Here is an 18,245-nt window from a genome sequence, read left to right as displayed (position 1 = left end):
TTTACAAGAATGTATTTACTTTATATTACATGTATTGTTTATGTTCCACTTTTGACTCCATTATGTTTAATTTGTTGAATCTTGTGGGATGTGCAATATACTAATTTCAGTCATTTAGGTACAAGTCAAAATAGTTATATTTAGTCCTCACCGAAAGTTAATAAGAGCGGAATTATCATCAGCAGAGGTCTGATAACTTGGCGGTAAACTCACGTGACTTAAAGACGCAACAGGTTTTTCGTTTGAGTGATTGTCACTGGTGTCGAGCAAATTGTTAGTGAAATAAAAGTTCAAATAAAAACACACAGAGAAATATTCAGATATTCATTTAAAATACTTAATCACACAGATAACGTTACTCCGTTTTGCGTTTTTTCTTGTATTTTCTTTTAACGTTCATTAAGGCCGGCACGGTGGCGCAGTGATAGTGCTGCTGCCTCGCAGTAAGGAGACTTCGCTTCTCGGGTCCTCCTTGCGTGTGGTTGGTTTATTGACATGAGCCATGTTTATTTAACATAATGAATTTATCAGAATGAAAAAGTTTCATTTTATATAAAAATATGTTTCAGAATATAATAATTTAGTGCATTAAGCATAAATTATTTTTTGATAAAAACAATTTTATTATGTGCAACCGATGTACATATTTTTTTTATCTTAATCTGCAATGCCATTTTTTCAGTATACAGAACCAAAAGAAAATAATAATGGACACAAAATGGGAAATAATCACCTGTGAATTAGAGAAGAAACAAAGCAAACGCACACAAAACAATGGAAACCCCACAGTCACGTTATGTGCCCCCAAATTTAATAGCAAATCCCTCTAACCATGCTGCCTTATTCACTTGTTGGAGTGTTCATATACTATCACATTATGCCCACCCTAGTGTTTCAGACGCCCCCTACCCACTCTGGTCTGGAGCCGACGTTGTGTAGCACATCCTACAGCGGTCCATAGAGAGACGATGTGAACCCTACGACTGACAAACAAGAATGAGCAGGTGAATCAGCGGGAGACGAGCGGAGGGAGGAGCCGAGCAATCAAGGTGGGTGTGGCTTATCAGGAGTGGCTGCGGGACCGTAATTGACAGGCAGGCGGGAGAAGCGCGCGGTGTGGAGTTCTGCGGGAAAACAGACCTGCATTTCCTCTAAGATGGCATTTTAAATTAAAACAGGATTTTATCAGAATGTTTGCCTTCGTTAATTGACCAAAACAACAAAAGCTACGATCACAAAGATAAACAGATATATTTAAGTGCAGCACACAACAGTTAACACACTTTAGAGCACCCTTCGCCCATACAGATGGCAGACTGGTGCAAGTGAGCACTCCAGTCCTGCCATCTCGGCGCTTCGCTTGACAACTGAAGCGGCAGATGAGGACTGCGACTGTCCCATCCAGGATCGGTCCCTGCCTTCCGCAACTTTCCGCTTTGTCCCACTGTATCAGAATCGCTCTGTGTAGAAAATGTAAGAAATGAAAGAAGAAAAAGAAAAAAAGGAGATAAATATAACAGTAGAAATCTGCCCACATCCCGTTCTATTTCTTTTTATTTACTGATTTGTCTTTGGCTCCTCAGGCAATCCGAAGCGTTTTGTCCGAGCGTTTCCAGCCCGATGGGCGCACGTTGCCCTGGCTGTGCTTCTTGCAGTGACTTTCATGTCGGTATCGTCCTCTGTTAGGCACTCGGTGGCACCGACTCTGTGAAATCACAAATGAACACGTCTGGAGAGCCACCTGTCACCAGAGACGAAAACACTTCGAACAAAAACGTGTCGTCTCATTCACTGAAGATGAAGGTGGAGAACATCAACACAGAAGAAAAGAGATGACTTTGAGTTTATCTCTGCATCAGGACAATGTCTGGGAATCCATGTTAAGAAACTGGACGAGTCCACAGTGTTTAAAATGTGGCCAAGAAAAAAAAAAAATCAATCAGCTTTCTTCAGCACTAAATAAATCTCTTTTTTATTTCAAAAATATAAACTGACACAAGAGATACACACACATAAATGAGTTTAAAGTGTTTAGTTTATTTTCCCACTCTGTACATTTGTCTAATCCCCACGGCATTAGAGGGACTTGAATGTCGAAGTCTCATCCCACCCCACAGCTCAGGATCTTTCTTTCCTGCTGCAGATGAAGATGTTACCCCTGAGGGAAACGTCGAGAAGTCGAACCAACGCCACCGCGAAGCTCCTTCTAGCGAGACAAAACGTCAAGAACTCCATGAGAGCACTGAAGATCAGTGCAGGATTTACGTATAAGCTACACAAGCTATAGCTTAGGGCCTCCGCCTTCTTGGGGGCCCCCCAAAACAAATTGTCCGAGTGAGCAATTGTCATATATACTTAAATATACTACAGCATTATTTGTCCCAATCAGGCCCGGCCTTAGGCATAGGCGAAGTAGGCGACCGCCTAGGGCCCCGGATCGACTCCTTGGTCTAATTTTCACGCATTTCACAGAGCTTCCAGGGGGGCTCCGCCCCCCTCAGGGGGCCCCTGGACCCCCCTTTCGCCTAGGGCCCCATAATACCTAAGACCGGGCTAAACCAAAGCCTCCTTGACTCCCGCTCCTTTCGACGGTCAGTCGTCTCCTGTACTGGTCACTCCAGCTCCTTAATCGCTCAGCAGGAGTGACCGCTTCCTTCAGCCCCTCCGAATGTTGGCCAAACACTCCCCTCGTGGGCTCACCTCTCAGCTGCCTGCTTTCTCTCATTCGAGCCTGCTCTTCTTCGCTCGCTCTCCTTCTCCCTCACACCTGCGTCTGCCTTCTCTTGCTACCTCCCGTTCTCTTCTTTCTTTCCTTTTCTTTTTTCCTAGTCGACTCGCGCTTCTATATATCAAGAGGGTATGGCAGCTGTAGCAAATTAGCAGCCCTACGAATAATCACGGATGCGGGCGGTCTCTCACCTGTGCACTTAGGTGAGAAACAACAACACCAAGAATCGTCCTGAGAACTGCTGCAGCCACACAAGCACCACATCCCCTCGCTAAGCCGCAAGCGCGGTGATTATTTATTTTAAAAACCGGCCTTAGAATCGGAGCTGGGGACCCGCTATACCACATGGGGTTTGTAGTTTGAATTTCCTCTGACAGAACTTTCTTCAGACTGGTTTGGGCATTCTCCATCATCTTAGAAGCAAGACGGTCGAGACCCCTGATGATGACATTTGACTCGTCCAACATGAAGGTGCAAATCAGTATGTAGCTGAAACATCCGATCAGTGAAAAGAACTGCGGATGAAAGACCTTCAAAGACGGTCGCTGTCCCTTAGGCTTGGGGTCCATCTCGACCACCGTCTCAATGGAATTGCATTGTGAACAGCTCATCGAGTTGGGGGTCTCGCAGCCAGTGCCCATTTCAAAGAGCTCATGTGCTGCAGGGGAGAAAAGTCCTTTCTGGAATTCGTCAGTCAAAGCCTGCTTCATTGATTCAGTAATTCAGTTCTCTTTTAAATTGTCTCTCTTCGGTATCTCTTCAGAAATCATCCTGGTGTGTTCTACTGACAGAGCAGCTCGTCTTATCTTTTACACTTAATGTGTGTGTCTACTTGTGGGAGTCCACATACACCGTGGATTTGGGGACTCTAATGAGGGGTCTTACTAACTGTGAGCCGGTTCTGTTTGGGCCTGCTCAGTTCAGGGCCCCCAGGACACAATGCCTATCTATCTATCTATCTATCTATCTATCTATCTATCTATCTATCTATCTATCTATCTATCTATCTATCATATAGTGACTTTCACATCTATCTATCTATCTATCTATCTATCTATCTATCTATTATATAGTGACTTTCACATCTATCTATCTATCTATCTATCTATCTATCTATCTATCTATCTATCTATCTATTATATAGTGACTTTCACATCTATCTATCTATCTATCTATCTATCTATCTATCTATCTATCTATCTATCTATCTATCTATCTATCTATCTATCTATCTATTATATAGTGACTTTCACATCTATCTATCTATCTATCTATCTATCTATCTATCTATCTATCTATCTATCTATCTATCTATCTATCTATTATATAGTGCCTTTCACATCTATCTATCTATCTATCTATCTATCTATCTATCTATCTATCTATCTATCTATCTATCTATCTATCTATCTATCTATCTATTATATAGTGCCTTTCACATCTATCTATCTATCTATCTATCTATCTATCTATCTATCTATCTATCTATCTATCTATCTATCTATCTATCTATTATATAGTGCCTTTCACATCTATCTATCTATCTATCTATCTATCTATCTATCTATCTATCTATCTATCTATCTATCTATCTATCTATCTATCTATCTATCTGTCTGTCTATTATATAGTGCCTTTCACATCTATCTATCTATCTATCTATCTATCTATCTATCTATCTATCTATCTATCTATCTATCTATCTATCTATCTATCTATTATATAGTGCCTTTCACATCTATCTATCTATCTATCTATCTATCTATCTATCTATCTATCTATCTATCTATCTATTATATAGTGCCTTTCACATCTATCTATCTATCTATCTATCTATCTATCTATCTATCTATCTATCTATCTATCTATCTATCTATCTATCTATCTATCTATCTATCTATCTATCTATCTATCTATCTACCAAGGGGTTCTCTTACAGTGCACCCTTCCATCTGAAACAAACAGAACCGAACTCCTAATGGAACAAAACAGCAAATCAGCAGATAAAACCTTGTCCTGGTGTGTGTTGAAAAAGATAAAAAATAAAGAAGGCTGCTATAGGGATGGGCATTGTGCCCAGCTGGGGGCCCTGAATTGAGAAGGCCCTGGTTAAGACAGTACAAGGTGCTCTCATAGTTGGTGAGCTCATTTAAGACACCTTGTGCCCATTGTAAGGACAGTCCTCTCATTTTAAAATGGAGCCGAGGTTGTGTAACGTTATAAATCCCATACACTCATACAGGCTGTCGTGCTCTTCTCTTGCTTCTGCTACTCAGTCTTTCTGTTCTGAAATGGCAACGGTTTGAGAATCCATCCTAACCAGTTAGACCAGTCAGGTCTCTCGAGCAGTGAAGTTCTGCAATCAGGAGACTGCGCTAGAAATGTTTAATCCGACACATGAGAAGGTGCTGCTTGTCGATGCTTTGAGCTTCGTCACTTGTGTGTTGATTATTTTTAGGCGTTGTATTTTAACACACCACTGTTTCAATTTTCTTCTCAGCCATATTAAATGTGCACAAGTTGAGAAGACATTATTCAGCTGCACCTGTAAACATACTTTAACTTTAACACAGACCCAACTTCGAGTCTGAACGTCCTCACAGCATTTCTCAGCCATGGGGTCAAGTCTCCGGTTGCTGCCGGTGCCAACTGTGTCAAACCAATGAGAGAGGATATCTCTGGAGTTCAGAGCTTCCATTCTGGAACTGCAAGTAGGTGAAGGCGACTCTCTTGACAGCCATCACTATTTGAGTTTAACTTAACCTTAAAGACACTGCACTCTTGAAAACACTGGTGCTTTCAAATCACTATACGGTTCATTACCGGGTTGTGTGGTTCCTGGTAGACCTTTGGCTTGACCAAGCACCATTTCATTCTGGGAAGGGTTTATTGCATATGAAGATGTTTCTTTGTGTTTAGTCAGAATGTCCTCACCACAGCATTTCACTTTTCAGTGAAGCTTCTTTACAGAGACCAAAATGTTCAAATTAAATAAAACGTAAGTATACAGCACATCAGTGCTTGATGAGGACAGTCAGGACACCTCTTCTAATCTGAACACCATTCTTTACTGCACCTTTTCTCGAATGTTTACAGTAACACCACCACTTTTTTCGGCTTTTGATTATTACTGTATCGCCATTAAAAGAGAAGTGCCAGTAATTTGCATCTACGTCAAGCGCTGAAGTAAAAATAAAAAGAATATGATGAAAATAAGGAACTACGGCTCTGTTTGCCAGCACCAGACCACAGCGCCGGCTCGCCTGTCATTCGAAGTCCCAAATTTGACAGCTGATAAGCCACACCCACCTCGCTCGCTCAGCTCCTCCTCCGCTGCTTCACCTGCTCGATGAGTTTGTGATGCTGCTGTCACTGAAAAAAATGGCATGCACATCAAAATAAAAAAATATGTACATCGGTTGCACATAATAAAATTGTTTTTATCAAAAATAATTTAATTATGCGTAATGCACTAAATTATATTCTGAAACAACATGATATTTTAACATAAAATGAATGAAACTTTTTCATTCTGTTAAATTCATTATGTTAAATAAACATGGCTCATGTCAATAAAGCAACCCCACGCAGGGAGGACCCGAGAAGCGAAGCCGGGTCTCCTTACTGCGAGGCAACAGCACTATCACTGTGCCACCGTAACAAACATTAAAAGAAAATACAAGAAAAAACGCCAAACGGAGTAACGTTATCTGTGTGATTAAGTATTTTAAATGAGTATCTGAATGTTTCTCTGTGTGTTTATTTTTTGAACTTTTATTTCACTAACCTTTTCCTCGACACCAGTGACAATCACTCAAACTAACAACCTGTTGCGCCTTTGTAAGTCACGTGAGTTTACCGCCAAGTTATCAGACCTCTGCTGATGATAAATCCGCTCTTATTAACTTTCGGTGAGGACTAAATATAACTATTTTGACTTCTACCTAAATGACTGAAATTAGTATATTGCACATCCCACAAGATTCAACAAATTAAACATAATGGAGTCAAAAGTGGAACATAAACAATACATGTAATATAAAGTAAATACATTCTTGTAAATGGAACAACCTGCCATTTCCCTTTTTTTCAGTACTTCAGTGTCAGCTTAGCCAAACAAATCCGCGGCAGCAAGCGACGGGGCGGTCGCAGAAGCCCTAAGGTGTGACAACCTACCTAATATAGAAGTGAGGAAACAAGGCAACACTACCGGTGCTCTGAAAGAGCTTTAGCGGGGTGGAGCGATCGCGCCGCTGACTTGTATGAGGAGACGTCGTCGACACGCGAGTCTGGAGTAGTGAAGGATCATTTGTGACGACAGAGAGACCCTGAGGAGTCGGCGGCGAGAATGCGCAGCAAACGCGATCGGCACTCAGCTCGGTCTGCTACTGCAGTGATGTGGCGTCTCTGTCTGGGTGCCCCTCCGTGGGCTTCAGATGACAAGACGACGCCTTTATGTTCGGGGTGAAGGACTCGGACTGGGTATGTGGTGCCAGGTGGAGATACAGAGGTGTGCAAACCTCGACGCACCGACAGAAGCCCAGCGCGAGAACCGCAGCACAGACGCCGTGAGCCCATCAGGCAGGAAAAGTTCAGGAGAGGCGCCTCAAATTGAACGTAGAGTCAGAGATAAAGCACAAAGAAACTGAAATAAAACTTGGACGCCGTTGTTTTTTTCTGTAATTTCACACACGACCAGGTATGAGAAAGGTAAGCGGACCATGGAAGGGACAGTCGCGGTCCTCATCTGTCGCTTTAATTGTCACGCGGAGTGCAGAGACCACCGGGTTGGAGTCCGTCATCTGCGTGGACACAAGGCGATCCAAAAAGTGTTAAGAGGTGTGCGGCGCACCTCAAATGTGTGGGACACTTTCTGTTTGTCGTTTCTGAGGGTCTGCACTGCACATTGTCAAAAAGAAAATCTTGGCCATGCTGAGCATTGACTTTGGTCGAGCTGCTCTTCTCATTCAGTGATTTTTATTTTTCTAAGAAAAGGAAAAAATCAGTTGATTTTATAGCAGTTTTAACGTCTTCATTTTGTTACTTGTTTAGAGAATTTGTTAACCATCGCTAACAATTTCTAATTATTTAGAAACTGAAAATAATGTACATTAAACCTAAATGTTATTTAAACGCTAAGGAAAATACTGAAAATTAAGGAAATGCATGCGGGTCCATGCGGCACGGTGGCGCAGTGAGTGGCGCTGCTGTCTCTCAGGGTTCGTTTCCCGGGTCCTCCCTGCGTGGAGTCTGCATGTTCTCCTCGTGTCTGTGTGGGTGTCCTCCCACAGTCCAAAGACTTGCAGGTTAGGCACATTGGCGATTCTTAATTGCCCCTACTGCGTGTGCTTGGTATGTGGGTTTGTGTGTGTGTGTGTGTGTGTGTGTGTGTGTGTGTGTGTGCGTGCACCTTGTGGTGGGCTGGCGCCCTGCCTGGGGTTTCTTTCCTGTCTTGGCTGGCTGTGATTGGCTCCAGCAGACCCCCGTGACCCTGTGTTAGGATATAGTGAGTTAGATATTGGATGGATGGATGCGGGTCCATTTGTCGTCACCACCCCACACCACTCGTCTGCCTGTCATTTGAAGTCGCACAGCCACCTTCCTCCCTCAGCTCGTTCTTGTTCATCATTCGCAGGGTCTCTTTGGTTGCCTTTGACTTGATGTTCTCTTCATAAACGGTTCTTTAATGGCACTGTAGGGTTCTTTACTGGGTCGTGTGTTTCCTCAGAGCCATTGCCTGACAAAGCACCATTTCGTTCTTGGCAGGGTTCTCTGCAAATGATTTGGTTTTTTGATGCTTTGGAAAACTTCCTTTATAGGCAGAAAAAAGCTCTTTAATATGTGGTGGGCTACACAGCAGGTCTTAATAGAAGGTGCTTTCTGGTATCGGCAGATGGTTCTTTTCAGACCCAAAAATGGCTCCCCTGTGGCATGACTCTGAAGAGCTGCTCCGGTGCCTCCATTTTTAAGAGTGTAGAAACCCAACGTTGTGGCTGCCTACCTAGAAGTAGGATTAAGGAGTTGGTGACGAGAAAGCAGACGCGATCAGCACTCGGCACAGACTGCTACTGAAATAATCAATTCACTTAAGGGCGGTCTGCTGTCTCCCTCTGTTTGTTCCTCCTTAGACTTCAGATGATTACGATGACATTTTTATGTTCGGAGTGCAGGACTTGAACTGGTGTGTGTAGTGCCAGGTGTAGTTTACAGAGGTGTGCCAGTCTCGACACACACAGCTGGTAACACCTCATCTAAGTGAATACCAACCAGAGGACGACTCTGACAGAAGCCCACAGCAAAGGCACTGTAAGGCCATTCGGCTCTGAGAGGTCAGGGGAGATGCCTTGAATTGATGAGGAGTCAAAGGTGAAGCTCTTTATCTAAAACATTCATTAAGGAGTCTAAACACAGTCAGTCCGAAACAGTGTGGGCAAAGTAAGCCAAGTGGCAGGGAGCAGCCTGGACAGGACAGTCATGGTTCACGTCTGACATTACAATTGTTAGCACAGATAACACAGGACTGGAGAGACCACGGGCTTTAGCCTGCCTTCTCGATGTGCACAAGGGGTCCCATAAAGCGTCAATCGGTGTGTGTGGTGCACGTGAATTAGGTCTGTCTATCTGTCCATATATCCAGGGCTCTAGTCACGATGCTCAAGAAACGTTTCATCCTACCACACTGATTGTGCCTTCAGCAGATGTGGCACTTGATTCCTGCATGGTGACCACCTCACTATGGGATGTGCAGTCCAGTGTCGAGGTGATTGTCCATGACAATGGAAGTACAATGTGCCACACATCCACCAGGCTTGAATACGAGAGATAAGGACTATAAAGACTGAGGGGACCCCATGTGCAGACCTGGTGGATGGATGTTTATCCAGAATGCTTGAATACGGAGGAGGTGGTCTCAGAGAACGTGAGGAGACCCTGTGGACACGTGGATGGAAGTTACATACACCTGACTTGCACAGGTGGAGCAGTGGTAGTGCTGCTGCTTTGCAGTAAGAAAATTGTGGGTTCGCTTCCCGGTGTGGATAGCGCTTTGAGTACTGAGAAAAGCGCTATATAAATGTAATGAATTATTATTACAGAGAAACAAATCAAAAATCAGACCTTTATTACAATGCATTTTTGAATTCCTGGCATTTAATAGTTTCTTTTTGGTTAGCAAATGAGAGTAACAGTGTCAGACTATTGTTTAAAACAGATCTTTATTTAAGAAAAAGCTAAAATCCAAAAAGACAAATAGGTGATGATGCATGTGGTGCACACCAGCACGGCCTTCTTTCTGGTCACATCACTGATTTTGTGATCTTCATGTGAATGTCGTTTCTGCAGGGCTGGACACAAGAGACTGGAGGGACCCAAAGCTGATGTCCAGATTGTGGACAGTCTATTAAAATATCTTGGACGTGTGGAAAGTTGACCAACATGGAGCTGTCCTTCCGATTCAGTGTATTTTCTAAGGAAAAGAAAAATCTGTTTATTTTTACAGCAGAGTTAACATTCTCATTGAGCTATTGGTTTGGGGCTATGACAGTAACACTAACAATTTCAAATTAAATAAAAACTAAAAATACTCTGTGTGTATCTTAAATCAAACCTAATGAAGTTACTAGAAATTAAATAACTGCAGGTGTTTCCAGCACCTCAGCTCTTCTTCCAGCTGGTTTGCCAGTTCATTCTTGTTCATCAGCCTCAGTATTCCCAGGGTCTCGATGGGTGCCATCATCCTAGTGTAGTGCTCAATGAGCAACCTGGCCAAAGAACAAGTGCCAGCCGTCTCATCCACTTTGCCAGCCGGCACCCAATTGGCATCTTTCCGGGTGATGTCGCTCATCAGAACTTTGAACTTCTTCAGATCTTTCTCTTCCAGATTGTCCAGGGCCCAAGTCAGGATGGTCAGTAAAGTTTTCATGCCTGCAGCACTGGCTATGGTATTTGACGTTTATTGTCGTCGTCGACCTCACAAAAGGATCACTCGTCTGGAATGCAGGCCTGTTATAAATGTCAGTGCGTGCGAGTCAAACGGCCATTTACAACGTTGATCGTCGCCGGTTATTCAGAGACTGGCGTCGGCTATGGACGAGAGCTTTCCTGGGACGACCAGGAGGCGATGGCAAAAAGAGCAGCGTGTTGTTTCGGGTGCAGACACAGCACTTAGACAGTATCTATCTATCTATCTATCTATCTATCTATCTATCTATCTATCTATCTATCTATCTAGACAGTATATTTCGTGCGTGTCCCGTTGGCAGGACGCTGTAGTATTTAAGGTATAATGTCCCTTCGCCGTCCTCCTCATGCGCAATAACACAAGTTCATTCAGACACTTTATGTGTTTGCCTTTCTGAAGTCTCACATATTTATACCTGTCGGTTCAGAGCTCCGCCCTCTAACCCTTGGACACGCCCCGTCCCCGCCCCCAGTCTTTCTGTTTCAGTCGACGCTGAGTCTCGATCGGCGCTGTTTAACAATACAAATGGCTGCTTGTCTCACATGCACTGGCCGTTCACACAGACCTGCTTACCGGACGGGTCATCGTGCTGTGAGGTCGACAACGATAATAAACGTCTAATTCTGATGTTTGCACAGCCAGTTCTGCAGACATGAAAACCTTACTGACCATCCTGACTGGAGACCTGGTCAATCTGGAAGTGAAAGACGTGAAAAGTTTAAAGGTCTGATGTGCGACATCATCTATAGACATTTGGCAATTTCGTTCCTGTTGCAAAGTGGATGCGGTGACAACGACTTATCTCTGGTCAGGTTGATCTTTGCTCATGACACCAAGTGAAACGCACCCACCGAGACCCTGATAATACTGAGAACGAGCAGGACAAGCAGCAGAGGAGGAGTAGAGAGGAGGAAGGTGGCTGTGCGACTTCAAATGACAGGCAGGCGGTCGGGGTGGGCTGACGCTGAGAAAGTAGACTCACATGCATTTCACTATAATTTTCAGTATTTTCCTTAGGTTTTTAAGTAACGTTTAGGTTTACTGTATAGTGTTTTCAGTTTCTAAATAATTAGAATATTTTTTAGCAATGTTTAAAATTTAAGGCGATACAGCTCTAAACAAATAACAGAACGAAGACGCTAGCAGTGCTTTAAAATCAACCGACTTTATTTTCTGAGATGGCCAAGATATTCTGTTAGGCATTGTGCTCTGTCTGGACATCACCCGTGATCATGGAGCACTGCAGACCCTTGTGTCCATAGCCCCAGAAACGACAATCAGATATAACACATTTAAAGTGCACCCCACACCTGATAAGACTTTTTGGGATCCCTTGTGTCCATAGAGATGACAGACTTCAGCCCGTGAATACTCCAAATCTGCGCGGTCTCTGCGCTCCGCGTCCAGGGTTGGCCAAGCCTAGCGCCTGACTTATCTTATGTACAGTAAGTACAGAAAAAAAACAATCCCAAGGATGACTTCGCTTCGATTTGTTTGTACTTTATCTGTGACATCATGTCCAATTCGAGGCGAGTTCCATGAAGTCTCGCAGCTTGAATGGCTCACAGCGCCCGGGCTTCGTTCTCGCGCTGCGGCTTCTGTCGTTGTAGTCCTCTGTTACACTGTAAAAAATAACGCGTTAAAAGTACTTAAAAAAAATAAGGCAACAAATTACAAGCAATATTTTTGAGTAGATTTAATATACTGCACTATTGAGTAAAGTTAATTTATTAATTTACTCAAATTTACCTAAAATAAATGAGTTTGATTAAATATATAAGTAGTGGCAAAAATGGTTTATTTTACTCTGATTTTCATTTGAACTACAGTACTCAAAAAAAAAAAAAAGAGTAATAATGCAACGCTGGACAGTAATGACTGTATAACAAATACATGCTAAAATTCTATATATCTTTATTTATTTGAACATATACAGATAGTCAGTTATATTTTCAAAGGAGAATTAAATCAAATGTCTGAGGATAATTTTTACTGAATTATTGACATTCAAATGTCAATGTTAATTGTCTTTTCTTTTTTAAACTTTCTTCAAAAAGTATATCTCAGTCAAATAACGTCCCAGGAATGAATGCTAAACGGGAAGGAAACGTAGAGAGCGAAATCCTGACGCAGATGGCGCTCTTCAAACATTTCCTGCATTTACGCCAACATATCCGCTTAAATGAATGGCCGCCTTTTCCACTACTTCTCAGTATGCGATAGCGAAAATCCTGAAATAAAATAGGACGTAGGAAATCAAACATCGCTAAATAAATCACAGTATTATAAATTAACCAGAAAATACAGTACCTATGTAGAACACTAATTAAATAAGAGGTCAAATAATACCGTGACAGTTAGGAAAACATCTTTTAATGTTGTTTACAGGTCGTAGTTTAGGACAAACGCCATAGCGTTCTCAAACTTATCTCAAAGTGTCATTTTCTTTTTCTGTGTAGTTTTTAAAAAGTTTTAAACGATAAAAACAAATGTGAACATACGTAACTATCCGAGAAATGTGCTTGCTTTTTCAAGCAAACCAACGAGGTAGGTTGTTAGAAAGACGCTACCTTGCCCGCCATGTTTCCCACATGAAGGGAAAGGTTTCGTGAAAATAGCAAATGCTTACGTCTGTAACTATACGAAATGAAATACTAGTTATTTATTACGGAATTAATATGCTTTATACTTACACATTCGTAGTAAAATAGCTCTTATTATGGATAAGCATTACTGCTGAATGCGTTGTTGTAAAGACCAAGAAATCGATGTGAGAGGAAGTGTCGTGTCATTAAATTTAACTTAACTTAAATGTGTTCAATTCACAGTATAGTTTTTTTACTTAGAATAAGTTATAAAAAATGTTTACGTTTTAAGAAAAATAATCCATCCATCCATTGTCTCCCGCTTATCCGAGGTCGGGTCGCGGGGGCAGCAGCTTGAGCATAGATGCCCAGACTTCCCTCTCCCCGGCCACTTCTTCTAGCTCTTCCGGGAGAATCCCAAGGCGTTCCCAGGCCAGTCGAGAGACATAGTCCCTCCAGCGTCTCCTGGGTCTTCCCCGGGGCCTCCTCCCGGTTGGACGTGCCTGGAACACCTCATCAGGGAGGCGTCCAGGAGGCATCCTGATCAGATGCCCGAGCCACCTCATCTGACTCCTCTCGATGCGGAGGAGCAGCGGCTCTACTCTGAGCCCCTCCCGGATGACTGAGCTTCTCACCCTATCTTTAAGGGAAAGCCCAGACACCCTGCGGAGGAAACTCATTTCAGCCGCTTGTATTCGCGATCTCGTTCTTTCGGTCACTACCCATAGCTCATGACCATAGGTGAGGGTAGGAACATAGATCGACTGGTAAATTGAGAGCTTCGCCTTGCGGCTCAGCTCCTTTTTCACCACGACAGACCGATGCAACGCCCGCATTACTGCGGATGCCGCACCGATCCGCCTGTCGATCTCACGCTCCATTCTTCCCTCACTCGTGAACAAGACCCCGAGATACTTGAACTCCTCCACTTGGGGCAGGATCTCGCTACCAACCCTGAGAGGGCACTCCACCCTTTTCCGGCTGAGGACCATGGTCTCGGATTTGGAGGTGCTGATTCTCATCCCAGCCGCTTCACACTCGGCTGCGAACCGATCCAGAGAGAGCTGAAGATCACGGCCTGATGAAGCAAACAGGACAACATCATCTGCAAAAAGCAGTGACCCAATCCTGAGCCCACCAAACCGGACCCCCTCAACACCCTGGCTGCACCTAGAAATTCTGTCCATAAAAGTTATGAACAGAATCGGTGACAAAGGGAAGCCCTGGCGGAGTCCAACTCTCACTGGAAACGGGTTCGACTTACTGCCGGCAATGCGGACCAAGCTCTGGCACCGATCGTACAGGGACTGAACAGCCCTTATCAGGGGGGCCGGTACACCATACTCTCGGAGTACCCCCCACAGGATTCCCCGAGGGACACGGTCGAATGCCTTATCTAAGTCCACAAAACACATGTAGACTGGTTGGGCAATCTCCCATGCACCCTCCAGGACCCTGCTAAGGGTGTAGAGCTGGTCCACTGTTCCGCGACCAGGACGAAAACCACACTGTTCCTCCTGAATCCGAGGCTCGACTATCCGACGGACCCTCCTCTCCAGGACCCCTGAATAGACTTTTCCAGGGAGGCTGAGGAGTGTGATCCCTCTGTAGTTGGAACACACCCTCCGATCCCCTTTCTTAAAGAGGGGGACCACCACCCCGGTCTGCCAATCCAGAGGCACTGTCCCTGATGTCCATGCGATGTTGCAGAGGCGTGTCAGCCAAGACAGTCCTACAACATCCAGCGCCTTGAGGAACTCCGGGCGTATCTCATCCACCCCCGGGGCCCTGCCACCAAGGAGTTTTTTGACCACCTCGGTGACCTCAGTCCCAGAGATGGGGGAGCCCACCTCTGAGTCCCCAGGCTCTGCTTCCTCATTGGAAGGCATGTTAATGGGATTGAGGAGGTCTTCGAAGTATTCCCCCCACCGACCCACAACGTCCCGAGTCGAGGTCAGCAGCGCACCATCCCCACCATATACAGTGTTGACACTGCACTGCTTCCCCTTCCTGAGACGCCGGATGGTGGACCAGAATCTCCTCGAAGCCGTCCGAAAGTCGTTCTCCATGGCCTCCCCAAACTCCTCCCACGCCCGAGTTTTTGCCTCAGCAACCACCAAAGCCGCATTCCGCTTGGCCTGCCGGTACCTATCAGCTGCCTCCGGGGTCCCACAGGACAAAAGGGTCCCGTAGGACTCCTTCTTCAGCTTGACGGCATCCTTCACCACCGGTGTCCACCAGCGGGTTCGGGGATTGCCGCCACGACAGGCACCGACCACCTTACGGCCACAGCTCCGGTCAGCTGCCTCAACAATAGAGGCACGGAACATGGCCCATTCGGACTCAATGTCCCCCACCTCCCTCGGGACATGGTCGAAGTTCTGCCGGAGGTGGGAGTTGAAGCTACTTCTGACAGGGGGCTCTGCCAGACGTTCCCAGCAGACCCTCACAACACGTTTGGGCCTACCACGCCTGACCGGCATCCTCCCCCACCATCGAAGCCAACTCACCACCAGGTGGTGATCAGTTGACAGCTCCGCCCCTCTCTTCACCCGAGTGTCCAAGACATGTGGCCGCAAGTCCGACGACACGACCACAAAGTCGATCATCGAACTGAGGCCTAGGGTGTCCTGGTGCCAAGTGCACATATGAACACCCCTATGCTTGAACATGGTGTTCGTTATGGATAATCCGTGACGAGCACAGAAGTCCAATAACAAAACACCGCTCGGGTTCAGATCAGGGGGGCCATTCCTCCCCAATCACGCCCTTCCAGGTCTCACTGTCATTGCCCACGTGAGCATTGAAGTCTCCCAGCAGAACGAGGGAGTCCCCAGAAGGTATGCCCTCTAGTACCCCCTCCAGGGACTCCAAAAAGGGTGGGTACTCCGAACTGCTGTTCAGTGCATACGCACAAACAACAGTTAGGACCCGTCCCCCCACCCGAAGGCGAAGGGGGGCTACCCTCTCGTCCACCGGGGTAAACCCCAATGTACAGGCTCCAAGTTGGGGGGCAATAAGTATACCCACACCTGCTCGGCGCCTCTCACCGGGGGCAACTCCAGAGTGGTAGAGAGTCCAGCCCCTCTCAAGGAGATTGGTTCCAGAGTCCAAGCTGTGCGTCGAGGTGAGTCTGACTATATCTAGCCGGAACCTCTCAACTTCGCGCACTAGCTCAGGCTCCTTCACCTTCAGAGAGGTGACATTCCACGTCCCAAGAGCCAAGGTCCCCGCCTTCGGCCACCACCCAACTCACACTGCACCCGACCTCCTTGGCCCCTCCCATAGGTGGTGAGCCCATGGGAAGGGGGACCCACGTTGCCTCTTCGGGCTGTGCCCGGCCGAGCCCCATGGGTGCAGGCCCGGCCACCAGGCGCTCGCCATCGAGCCCCACCTCCAGGCTTGGCTCCAGAGTGGGGCCCCGGTGACCCGCGTCCGGGCGAGGGAAAACACCGTCCAAAATGGTTTTTCTTCATAGGAGGTTTGTTTAACCGCTCTTTGTCTCATCCCTCACCTAGGACCAGTTTGCCTTGGGTGGCCCTACCAGGGGCATAAAGCCCCGGACAACAGAGCTCCTAGGATCATTGGGACACGCAAACCCCTCCACCACGATAAGGTGACGGTTAAAGGAGGGGAAGAAAAATAATAAGTTAACATTATTCTTAATTTTTTTATTGAATTAGAATTAAATAATAAATAAAAAGGGTAAAACCCATTTTTATTAATTAATGATTATTTTGTGTATAGTTAGCTATTTTTTATTATTATTTTTCACACATTCAAGATTTATTTTTTACAGTGTAGGTACTCAGTAGGATGAGGTGTTACCGGCTCTCTAACACTGAGACCTGCACACGACTGGCGCTCCACCGAGCACTACACACGCCCATCACAGTCCGAACACAAATACGTGTCATCTTGTCATGTGAAGCCCACGGAGGATCATCCAGACAGAGACGCCACGTTATTTCAGTAGCGGACTGTGTTAGTGCAGATCGCGCTTGCTGTGCGTTCTCGTCGCCGACTCCTCAGGGTCTCTCCGTCAGCGCAGATCGTCTTCACTACTCCGGACTCGCGTGTAGACGTCGTCTTCTTATTCAGGTCAGCCAGGCGGTTGCTCCACCTCATCGCCACACTTCTATAGGCAGTCACACCTATGGGTCTCTGCGACCGCCTCGTCACTTGCTACCACAAACTGCCACGAGCAGGTGAAGCCGCAGAGGAGGAGCTGAGCTGAACGAGCGAGATGGCGGTGGCTTATCAGAAGTTACTTCGGGACTCCAAATGACAGGTAGGCGGGCACTGTGGGGTGGTGCTGGCAAACAGACACCTGAGTGTTTCTACGACCGCCCCGCCGCTTGCTACCGCGGATTTGTTTGGCTCCAAAGGCTAAGTTGTCCTCCATGCCCCGATTCCACGAGGAGACACTGGAGGTCAGCATCGCAAACTGCCAAGAGAAAGTGAGGGCGCCGAGGAGGAGCTGAGCGAACGAGGGAGGTGTGGGGTGGGCGTGGCTTATCAGACGTTACTTTAGGACTTCCAATGACAGGCCGGCGGGCACTGAGGGTTTCTGAACCGTCCTGCCGGTTGTTTCCGCGGATCTGTTTGGCTCCAAAGGCTAAACTGTCCTGCACACCTCGATTGCAAGTGGGTTCCGCGGAAGATATCAGCCCAGACTGTCTTTTGGTATGCGAGGACAAATGAAGACTGGATGTCCTCGTGGTCCCGGGTGTTGTTCGTCCCGTCCAGGATAATAATTCCATGGCTCGTGCCTCATCCTGAACGCCGTTTCCTCAGTGTGTTTAGTGAAACGAGTAAATAAAAATGGAGCTTGAAAACAACGTTTACAGCTTTCTTTCTTTCTTTCTTTCTTTCTTTCTTTCTTTCTTTCTTTCTTTCTTTCTTTCTTTCTTTCTTTCTTTCTCTTACTGTTCCACTGGCCACTATCAAATACCTGTGGTCTGTCAGATAT

At 45.7% G+C, this 18,245-nt stretch overlaps 1 long non-coding RNA gene across 1 annotated transcript; it reads right to left on the bottom strand.

The window, feature by feature from the left end:
• Positions 1 to 12,177: 12,177 nt before the first annotated feature.
• On the bottom strand, positions 12,178 to 18,026 carry LOC127528442 (uncharacterized). The gene is made up of 3 exons (XR_007935338.1): positions 17,811 to 18,026; positions 17,082 to 17,753; positions 12,178 to 12,310 (listed from the first exon to the last, which is right to left on the bottom strand). It is a non-coding gene; the product is annotated as an uncharacterized LOC127528442 (long non-coding RNA).
• Between the last annotated feature and the right edge of the window lie 219 nt (positions 18,027 to 18,245).

Source organism: Erpetoichthys calabaricus, chromosome 6 (assembly GCF_900747795.2).
Source record: "Erpetoichthys calabaricus chromosome 6, fErpCal1.3, whole genome shotgun sequence".
Taxonomy (NCBI): domain Eukaryota; kingdom Metazoa; phylum Chordata; class Cladistia; order Polypteriformes; family Polypteridae; genus Erpetoichthys; species Erpetoichthys calabaricus.
Note: the sequence above shows the minus strand (reverse complement) of the source record. Positions and strands in the feature narration are given on the sequence as shown.